Source organism: Lonchura striata, chromosome 31, assembly GCF_050655825.1.
Source record: "Lonchura striata isolate lonStrDom1 chromosome 31, ASM5065582v1, whole genome shotgun sequence".
In the NCBI taxonomy this organism is placed as follows: Eukaryota; Metazoa; Chordata; class Aves; order Passeriformes; family Estrildidae; genus Lonchura; species Lonchura striata.
In genome coordinates, this window is record NC_140733.1 from 9,744,133 (window position 1) to 9,754,289 (window position 10,157).

The following is a 10,157-nucleotide window of genomic DNA, read 5'->3' on the forward strand; positions in this document are numbered from 1 at the left end:
CCCAAAACTCTTTGAGACCCCAAAATTCCCTTCAAGACGCCAAAATTCCTCGTGGGACCCCCCAAAACCCCCTGAGACCCCCCAAATTCCTATCAGGGTCACCAAAATTATTTCTGGGACCCCCAAAAACTTCGTGAGACCCCCAAAATTCTTTTCAGGACCCCAAAACCTCCCCCAGGACCCAAAAAATTCTACTCGGGACCTCCAAAATTCCCCCCAAAAACCCCCGGAGACCCTCAAAATTCTCCCCAGGACTCCAAACCTCTCCCTGGAATGCCTAAAATTCCATTTGGGACCCCAAAACCCCCCTGGGAGCCCCAGAATTCCCTTCAGGACCCGGAAATTCTTCCTGGGACCCCCAAAAACCCCCTGGGACGCCCAAAATTCCTTTTGGGACCCCAAAACCCCCCCTAGGACCCCCAAAATTCCCTTCAGGACCCCAAAATTCCTCCTGGGACCCCCCAAATACTTCCATAGACCCCCAAAATTCCCTTCAGAACCCCAAACCCTCCCCAGGACCCACAAAATTCTACTCGGGACCCCCAAAATTCCTCCCAAAAAAACCCTGAGACCCCTAAAATTCTCCCCAGGACTCCAAAACCCCCCCTGGGACCCCTCAAAATTCCCATCAGACTCCCCGAAATTCCTCCTGGGACCCCCCAAAACTCCTTGACACCCCAAAATTCCCTTCAGGACCCCGAAAGTCCTCATGGGACTCCCCAATACCCCCTGAGACCCCCAAAATTCCCATCAGGGTCCCCGAAATTCCTCCTGGGACCCCCCAAAAACTTCGTGAGACCCCAAAATTCCCTTCAGAACCCCAAACATACCCCCAGGACCCTCAAAATTCCACCCAGGACTCCAAAACCCCCCCTGGAACGCACAAAATTCCCTTCGGGACTCCAAAACCCCCCCTGGGACCCCTAAAAATTCCCATCAGAGTCCCCGAAATTCCTCCTGGGACCCCCCAAAACTCCTTGAGACCCCCAAAGTTTCCTTCAGGACCCCAAACCCACCTCCAGAACCCCCAAAATTCTACTCAGGACCCCCGAAAGTCCTCCCAAAAAAACCCTGAGACCATCAAAATTCTCCCCAGGACTCCAACCCCCCCCCTGGGACTCCCAAAATTCCCTTCGGGACCCCAAAACACCCCTGAGATCCCCAAAATTCCCATCGGGGTCCCCAAAATTCCTCTTGGGACCCCCCAAAAACTCCCAGAGACCCCAAAATTCACTTCAGGACCATAAAACCTCCCCAGGACCCCCAAAATTCTACCCGGGACCCCCAAAATTCCTCCCAAAAAAGCCCTTAGACCCCCAAAATTCTCCCCAGGACTCCAAAACGCCCCCTGTGACTCCCAAAATTCCCTTCAGGACCCCGAAGTTTTTCCTGGGACCCCAAAAACTCCAGAGACCAAAAAATTCCCTTTGGGACCCTCAAAACCCCGTCTGGGACCCCCAAAATTCCCTTCGGGACTCCAAAAACCCCCCTGGGACCCCCAAAATTCCCATCACGGTCCCCAAAATTCCTCCTGGGACCCCCCCAAAAACTCCCTGAGACCGAAAAATTCCCTTCAGGACCCCAAACCCTCCCCAGGACCCACAAAATTCTACTCGGGACCCCCAAAATTCCTCCCGAAAACCCCCTGAGACCCCCAAAATTCTCCCCAGGACTCCAAAACTCCCCCTGGGACGCCCAAAATTCCCTTCAGGACCCCAAAACCCCCCCTGGGACTCCCAAATTTCCCATCAGGGTCCCCGAAATTCCTCCAGGTACCCCCAAAAACCCCCTGAGACCCCTAAAATTCCCTTCCGGACCCCAACCCACCCCCTTGGAACTCCCAAAATTCCCATTGGGACCCCAAAACCCCCCCTGGTCCCCCAAAATTCCCTTCCGGACTCCAAAAACCCCCCCGGGAGCCCCAAATTCCCATCGGGGTCCCCAAAATTCTTTCTGGGACCCCCCAAAAACTTCCTGAGACCCCAAAATTCACTTCAGGACCCCAAACCTCCCCCCAGGATCCCCAAAATTCTACTCGGGACCCTCAAAATTCCTCCCAAAAACCCCCTAAGACCCTCAAAATTTTCCCCAGGACTTCAAAACTCCCCCTATGACTCCCAAAATTCCCTTCGGGACCTCAAAACTTCCCCCAGGACCCACAAAATTCCACTCGGGACCCCCAAAATTCCACCCAAAAACCCCCTGAGACCCTCAAAATTCTCCCCAGGACTCCAAAACTCCCCCTGGGTTGGCCAAAATTCCCTTTGGGACTCCAAAACCCCCGCTGGGACCCCCAAAATTCCTATCAGGGTCCCTGAAATTCCTCCTGGGACCCCCCAAAACCCCCTGGGACCCCCAAAATTCTACTTCAGGACCCAAACCCTCCCCAGGACCCACAAAATTCTCTTTGGGACCCCAAAATTCCTCCCAAAAACCTCTTGAGATACCCAAAATTCTCCCCAGGACTCCAAAACCCCCCCTGGGACGCCCAAAATTCCCTTCAGGACCCCCAAAACCCCACTGGGACCCCCAAAATTCCCTTCGGGACCCCAAAACACCCCTTGAACCCCCAAAATTCTATTTGTCACCCCAAAACACCTTCTGGGACCTCCAAATTTCTCTTTAGGACCCCTGAAATTCCTCCTGGGACCCCAAAAACTCCCTGAGACCCCCCCAAAAAGCTCTCCAGGACCTCAAAACACCCCCTGGGATCCCCAAAATTCCCATCAGGGTCCCCAAAATTCCTCCTGGGACCCCCCAAAAACTCTCTGAGACCCCCTAAATTCCCTTCATGACTCCCCAAACCCCCCCTTGGGACTCCCAAAATTCCTCCTGGGATGCTGCAAAGACCTTCCAGAGCCCCCCAGGACCCCCCCAATTTTGGGTCCCCCCCCAATTTGGGGTTTCCCCCGATTTTTGGGTCCCCAGGCTGGTGGCTCATGAAGACGACCCCGACTCGGACCCCGAACGCCCCCTGGATTCAGCCCTCCATGTGTCCTTGGTATCAGAGGCTGGAATTGCAGAGTTGCCACTTTACCCCCAGACGTAATTTTTGATGTGGTTGTGCCACTTGAACAGTATTTGAAATCTGTTTGTGCTCTTGCAGCAGCATTTCCGAACCACAATGGAAATTTAGCCCTTCTGCCTGGGGCTGCTCACAGAATCGTGGAATCCCAGAAGGGTTTGGATGGGAAGGCACCTTTATTTAAAGCTCGTCCCGTTCCACCCCTGCCATGGGCAGGGACACCTTCCACCATGCCAGGGTGCTCCAAGCCCTGTCCAGCCTGGCCTTGGACACTTCCAGGGATCCGGGGGCAGCCACAGCTTCTGTGGGCAACCTGTGCTGGACAGCAGCTTTGAAAGGCAGAGTGAAGTACAGCTGTGATTTTTGTGCTGCCCCTAACATTGTATTGCCTGGCAAATGTGCCTTTGGGGTTTTTTGGGGTTTTTTGTTTTTTGGTGGGGTTTTTTTTTTAGTTTTTTTTGGGTGTTTTTTTTTTTTTCTTTCTTTTTTTTTTGTGACTAAAAAGCTACCTTGTGTTCCTGGAATGTTGCATTCTACCTCTGTTGTTTTCCCAGTAAGTCTGGATCCTCTGCTTACATTTTTTCCTTCGCTTATTAGATGTCGTGGATGTGCTGGCTGTTCTGATGGAGGGCAGTGATGGCTTAGATGAAGGAATTGGATTCTCTTTAAATGAAGACATGATTATCCAAACATTTCCCTTCAGTGCTGTTGTCCCTGCTGCATGAGCAGCCAGGAATATGCTGTTGTTTCAGTCTGAAAATGGAACAGGTACAGGGGTTTTTTTTATGTTTTATGTGTCATTTCTAGCAGTGGAGTGAAAGCAGCATCACTTCTACCCTCTTGTAATAATTTTTTACCATTTATCATTTTTTACCTTGAGGCATTTTATTATCTTCCCTGCAAGCAGCAGGAGGTGCAGATTCACGGTGCTTTGTGCTCAGGAGGGGCATTGAAGCTCTGTAGGTGCTTCTGCCCTTTTTCCCTGACCCTGAAGAGAAGGGACACTGTCCCTGCATGGACAGTCTTGGTGTGGAAGTAGCTGGCCTCAGTAACAGCGTTTTAAGGGCAGAGCGTGGCGATCAGGAGAGGAAGGTGGTTCCCGTGCCTGTGGGCAGCTCTTCCTGAGAGCAGGGAGAGGGGACTGCCTTGTTAAGTAGGAAGTGGGTGCGTTTCCCAAGGAAAACTTCAGAAATTAAGCTCCAGGGGCAAACACTGTGAGGTTCTACCACCTCCTTGAGGACATCCTTAAAACCACCGGGGCATCAGCAGGGCTTGGAGCAGGACTGGCCAACCCCAGAGCACCTCACGAAGCCCTCTGTGTGTATGTGGCAGTCGAGTAGCACCTGGGGGGTGCTGAAAGTCCCAGTTCTGAGAGAAAATTCTGTTTAACTCGTACACGTTGGCTGGGTGTGTCCCCCCAGTACAGCTCGGTTCTTCTCTGAGGCGGTGCCTGGCAGGGTCTCTCCCTGTTAAGGGCCGGGCGTGTTTTTGGCACAACACGGTGAAGGTGGATTATTTGCTTAAGCAAGAGCTGATGATGTCTGGAGGGTTTTTCAGGTACCTCAGCGGCCAGGAGCACCTGTCTAGGTCACTAGGAACACTTTTTGATCTCGATCAGTTCTTTTCTGCGTGAGGCTCTGTGGGCTGCTGGCAAGGCCCAAAGTAAGGAAGGTTGCCCCAGTGTCCGTGCTCATGTCAATAGTTTAATTTATTTGGCTTTTCTAGGAGCAGACGTCGTGGAGGACCTTGGTGCTGTTTTCACTGGCCTCCTGCACTCTCCGAGAGAACCCCTTGCTCCCTGCGTGACGTTCCAGCTCTGTGACAAAGCTGATAAGTATCCTCAGCTCTACCAGTTTAACCAATACTATAGGCTCTGGATGCCCAAGCAGTCCCAGGAACCTGTGGTATGGAATCCCTGAAGTCACTGAATTCTTGAGCCAGTATTCCTATAAAATCCTCACAGTTGACAGAGGTAACATTTCCATCAGAAACAGTGTTTTTATTGAGGAGGTAATTCTGCATCTCTTGTTGATCGTGCTGGGGACACACGTTTGCTCCAGGGCTTTTCTCTGATGGCACAAGAGGTCTCTGTGGTGTTTGGGAGGCGATGCCAGGGCTCAGGGCTCATACAGAGACTCCTCACCGGGCACAGCAGAGCCTGGTGTGCGCTGTGGCCTCTGTTTACAGCGACCGGAGTTCCCCCGGGTGGGTGGAGGATCACAGGCCCCTGGGCTGGGTTTGGTGAGTTTTTCTCAGCTCAGCAGTGTGAACACTCCAGATGCCCCTGGGGACACTGCTGGACAGCATCCATCCACTCCCTCCATCCACTCATTTGTACCCAGGAATGTAGGAAACTCTGACTGGGGACGGGCAGTAGTTTTGAAAATCATGCCCTAGCCTTTTTCTCTAGGAACGAACCAAGAGAGTGCCCTGAAAGCACCGGAGGGGCTGCAGGGGCTGAAGGGAACAGAAAGGGCTCCCGGCACCTTTTGCCTCCGTTCTCTGCCATTCCCCAAAAGGCATCGCAGTCCTGGAAGAGGTGTTTGTCATGCAGCCTGCCAAAATGAAGACCTGTAAAATCCTAGCTCTGCCTTTTGTTTAACGTGTTCTTACTTCCTATTTATGTCATCACAGAAAGCAAGGAAAGAATAAATGTGTCTGGTTCCCACTATTGCTCTGTGCAGGCATTTTTAAAGGCTGCTGTAGTTCTATCCTCTTTTTCCACTCCAAGCTTTACTTTTCCCCTCCTTTTTCAAGGTCTGCTGCTTTGGGTGTCCCAGGCAGGGCTGGGTTCCTCGGCAGGGGTCTTAGGAGTTGGTGCAGATTCTGCTTTTTCCGAAGGTGTATCAAAGTGTGCCGGCAAAAGGACTGTTTTCTCCAGGGGAAAGCTTTCTCTCAATGACCATCAATGCATGTATGTGTTTTAATCATGTAACCAGGTGGATTAAGAAAAGCCAACACCTGTAGCAGATTTCTGTTGGATCTGTGTCTGTGAGAAGTGGGCTGTGTGCTGGAGAGGGAGAGACCAAGAGACGCTGTTGGAGAGTGGCAACAGCAGCAGGTGCGAGCTGTTAAGTTGATGAGGAGGAGGGGCGTGTCCTGCCGGGGGGAGGTTATTTAAGGGTGAGGCTTTGCCTCAGCCAGGTTTTGCACAGAGCTGCTGGAGAAGAGGAGTTTGTGGGGGGCTCGCGGGGCTGTCTCCTGGAAGGACGGTGGGCGCTTTGGACAGGGTCCGGGGGATCACCTGGATACACACTTGGATACGTGGAGCATTGCTCAAAGGAGGAGCCCAGGGACAAACCTTTGTGCCGAGAAGCAGCAGCCAAGCAGGTGAGCCGGTGCTGTGCCTTTATAGCGGGGACTTTTCTCCTTTCCCTTTGAAATTTCGTCATCCTGGGGTTGAATTGGAGGGGGCAGTCCTGTGGTCCCACCTTTTAAGGGGTTTGGATTGAGGTAAAATTCTCCCTTTTGCCATCATTTGAGGAAAGCTGCTTCTTTTCTTCTCTTCTAGGGGACACGATTGAAGGGAAGCCTACATTTCTTTTCCCTTGTTAGGGTGAGGTGAGCGCCGGAGCGTGGCATCAGAGTCGGGGCTTCAGAGGAAGGGAGCTGCAGCCGTGGCAGCGCTGGCAGGGCGGGGATCGGGCTGTGCCGCTGCATTCGGGGCGCTTCTTCTGCCCCCGGCCCGGCAGCAAAGGGTCCGGTGCGGAGCCCTGCCGGAAGTGCCGGGGCTGGCCGGGGCGGAAGGGGAGCTGGGCGCGGCTGGGCTGCCGCGGGCCCGCCGGAGCCGCGCCGGTGCGAGCCGTGCGGAGCCGAGCGGAGCTTTGGCCGGGCCGGCGGGCGGGGGAGGCGGCGCGGGCGCCGCGCCGGTGCCGCCGCTCCGTCCGCTCCGGGCGCGGGGCTCGGGCGCCGCCGGGGCCCCCCTGGCCCGGTGCCGGCCCCGCCGGGCCGGGGGCAGCGGGCGGGGGTCTCCTGGCCTGGCGCCGCCTCTTCCTGCCGGAGGAGCCGCTTTCCTGCCGGAGCCGCGCTGCGCCCGGGGCCGGGAGCGCGGCTTCGCATCTTCCAGCCTCCCTCGCTGCGGTGTTTCTTTAGGGTCTCATCAATGTGTTTTAAGGATTTTGGGGCTATTTTTAGAGCTCTTCTAGGAATATTTAGAGATATTTTTTAAACGTTCTTTGGGGGTTTTTAGGGGTGTTTTAGGGGCTTTTTAAAGTAGAGTATTTTTATTGTATTTTAAGGGCATTCTGAGGCTATTTTCATGTTTTTGTCGGGGTTTTAAGACATTTTGAAGATGAGGGTTTTTTTAGGGCATTTTTGTGGGTTTTTTAGGGTCTTTTCATGGCATAGAGGCTGAGGGACAGCTTGAGGGTGACAGAGGCTGGGAGCTGAGGGAGGAACAGGGGAGGGGACAGTGGGTGACACAGAGAGATGCTGAGGGGGGCAGGGGCAGCTGGAGGGTGACACAGAGAAGCTGGGGGCTGAGGAGCAGAGGAGAGGGGGCTTGAGGGGCAAAGGGGGGTTCGAGGGTGACAGCCAGAGCCTGAGGGCTGGGGGGCTGAGGGAGGGGTCAGGGGTGAAGGGAGAGGGTCTGAGGGCTGGACAGTCCAGTGGGGATCAGGGCTACAGCGTACAGCTTAGGAGGCAAGTTAGGGTACAGGTGCAGCACCCCTCACCCAGCCCTAACCTCACCCTAAGCAGCCTTTTCCCTTTTCACCCCTAACAACAGCAGCACAGCACAGCAAGCCTGACAGCGAGACCACACCGGAAGCCTCCCAGTGGGACAGGGCAGCGACCCTCGCACCAGGACAACGCCAGAACCCTCAGAGGACAACAGGACCCGCTGCGAAAAGGTAGGGATGACATCTGTGGGCTAGAGGGCAACAGGAAGGGGTTTGGAGGCAGAGCAGGCTTCCTTGAGTGTTTTTTTTTGCAGGGCTATTAGGGGATTTTTGAAGGCTTTCTCTGGCATCTTTTAGAGAATTGTTATACCTTCCTAATGGCTATTTTAGAATTCCTTGGTGTATTTTTAGGGTCAGGATGAGGGCGAGACAGGATGCCCACTGAAAATGTGGAGCATTACTGGAATGCTTTGGGAAGGTGCCAGTGGAGGGCCAGTGGGTAAGGTGCCATGATGCTGGTCTGAAGGTTGTGAATTCTGAGCAAAGCAAAGTGGTTGTGGTTAGGGTTATATGGTGGCAGATTTCCCAAGGAGAAATCCAGCACAGAAAAAATCAAGCCGAAGCTTTGTACTGTCAGATTAAAACAGGTATTCGGCATGAAAAAAAATCCCTGAGTACTTGGGGGTGGGAGATGCAAGATGAGGGAAATCCACTGAGGATTTGACATTGAGGAAGCAAAAGGAAACGTGGGACCTGAAAACCAAGGGGATCGCAGGGACCTGCCAATGAATGAGGGATATCTACATAGTGAAAGCAAATTCAGAAGCCCAGATTCCTGATGTCAGTTTGTAGGGCTCCCTTGGGTGTATCAGGGCAGCACAAGTTTGAGTTGGGGACAACTTCGGTCTGGGCTCCCTACTTCGATATAAGGATTTTTTGCAGTCAGGACCAGGGGCCACTGGGCACATCCTTTGGCCATTTTCCCTGGGAAAGAAAACTCAGCACTCCAGGTTCCTGATGTCAGTTTGTAGGGCTCCCTTTGGTCTATCAGGGCAGCACAAGTTTAAGATGGGGAGAATTTCGGTCTGGGCTCCATCCTTCGATATAAGGATTCTTTGCAGTCAGGGCCCAGCCCAAGGCCAGGGGCCCCTGGGCACACCCTTTGGCCATTTTCCCTGGGAAAGAAAACTCAGCAGTCCAGGTTCCTGATGTCAGTTTGTAGGGCTCCCTTGGGACTATCAGGGCAGCAGAAGTTTGAGGTGGGGACAACTTTGGTCTGGGCTCCATCCTTCGATATAAGGATTCTTTGCAGTCCGGTCCCTGCCCAGCGCCAGGGGCCCCTGGGCACATCCTTTTTCCATTTTCCCTGGGAAAGAAAACTCAGGAGTCCAGGTTCCTGATGTCAGTTTGTAGGGCTCCCTTGGGTCTATCAGGGCAGCACAAGTTTGAGGTGGGGACAACTTCGGTGTGGTGTCCATCCTTCGATATAAGGATTTTGTGCAGTCAGGGCCAGGGGCCCCTGGGCACATCCTTTTTCCATTTTCCCTGGGAAAGAAAACTCAGCAGTCCAGGTTCCTGATGTCAGTTTGTAGGGCTCCCTTGGGTCTATCAGGGCAGCACAAGTTTGAGGTGGGGACAATTTCGCTGTTGGGTCCATTCTTCGATATAAGGATTTTTTGCAGTCAGGGCCAGGGGCCCCTGGGCACATCCTTTTTCCATTTTCCCTGGGAAAGAAAACTCAGCAGTCCAGGTTCCTGATGTCAGTTTGTAGGGCTCCCTTGGGTCTATCAGGGCAGCACAAGTTTGAGGTGGGGACAACTTCGGTGTGGGGTCCATCCTTCGATATAAGGATTTTTTGCAGTCAGGGCCAGGGGCCCCTGGGCACATCCTTTTTCCATTTTCCCTGGGAAAGAAAACTCAGCAGTCCAGGTTCCTGATGTCAGTTTGTAGGGCTCCCTTGGGTCTATCAGGGCAGCACAAGTTTGAGGTGGGGACAACTTTGGTGTGGGGTCCATCCTTCGATATAAGGATTGTTTGCAGTGAGGCCCCAGCCCAGCGCCAGGGGCCCCTGGGCACATCCTTTTTCCATTTTCCCTGGGAAAGAAAACTCAGCAGTCCAGGTTCCTGATGTCAGTTTGTAGGGCTCCCTTGGGTCTATCAGGGCAGCACAAGTTTGAGGTGGGGACAACTTCGGTGTGGGGTCCATCCTTCGATATAAGGATTTTTTACAGTCAGGGCCAGGGTTCCCTGGGCACATCCTTTTTCCATTTTCCCTGGGAAAGAAAACTCAGCAGTCCAAGTTCCTGATGTCAGTTTGTAGGGCTCCCTTGGGTCTATCAGGGCAGCACAAGTTTGAGGTGGGGACATCTTCGGTGTGGGGTCCATCCTTCGATATATGGATTTTTTGCAGTCAGGGGCCCCTGGGCACATCCTGTTTCCATTTTCCCTGGGAAAGAAAACTCAGCAGTCCAGGTTCCTGATGTCAGTTTGTAGGGCTCCCTTGGGTCTATCAG

The 10,157-nt window shown here is 53.5% G+C and overlaps 1 long non-coding RNA gene across 2 annotated transcripts; it reads left to right on the top strand.

The window, feature by feature from the left end:
• The first annotated feature begins 2,058 nt into the window (after positions 1–2,058).
• On the top strand, positions 2,059–8,508 carry LOC146764926 (uncharacterized). Of its 2 annotated transcripts, XR_014950552.1 has the most exons (6): positions 2,059–3,373; positions 3,623–3,793; positions 4,751–6,086; positions 6,255–6,355; positions 6,537–6,586; positions 7,752–8,508. It is a non-coding gene; the product is annotated as an uncharacterized LOC146764926 (long non-coding RNA). The 2 variants fall into 2 exon arrangements; XR_014950551.1 differs by having other exon boundaries at positions 2,062–3,793.
• Positions 8,509–10,157: the final 1,649 nt, after the last annotated feature.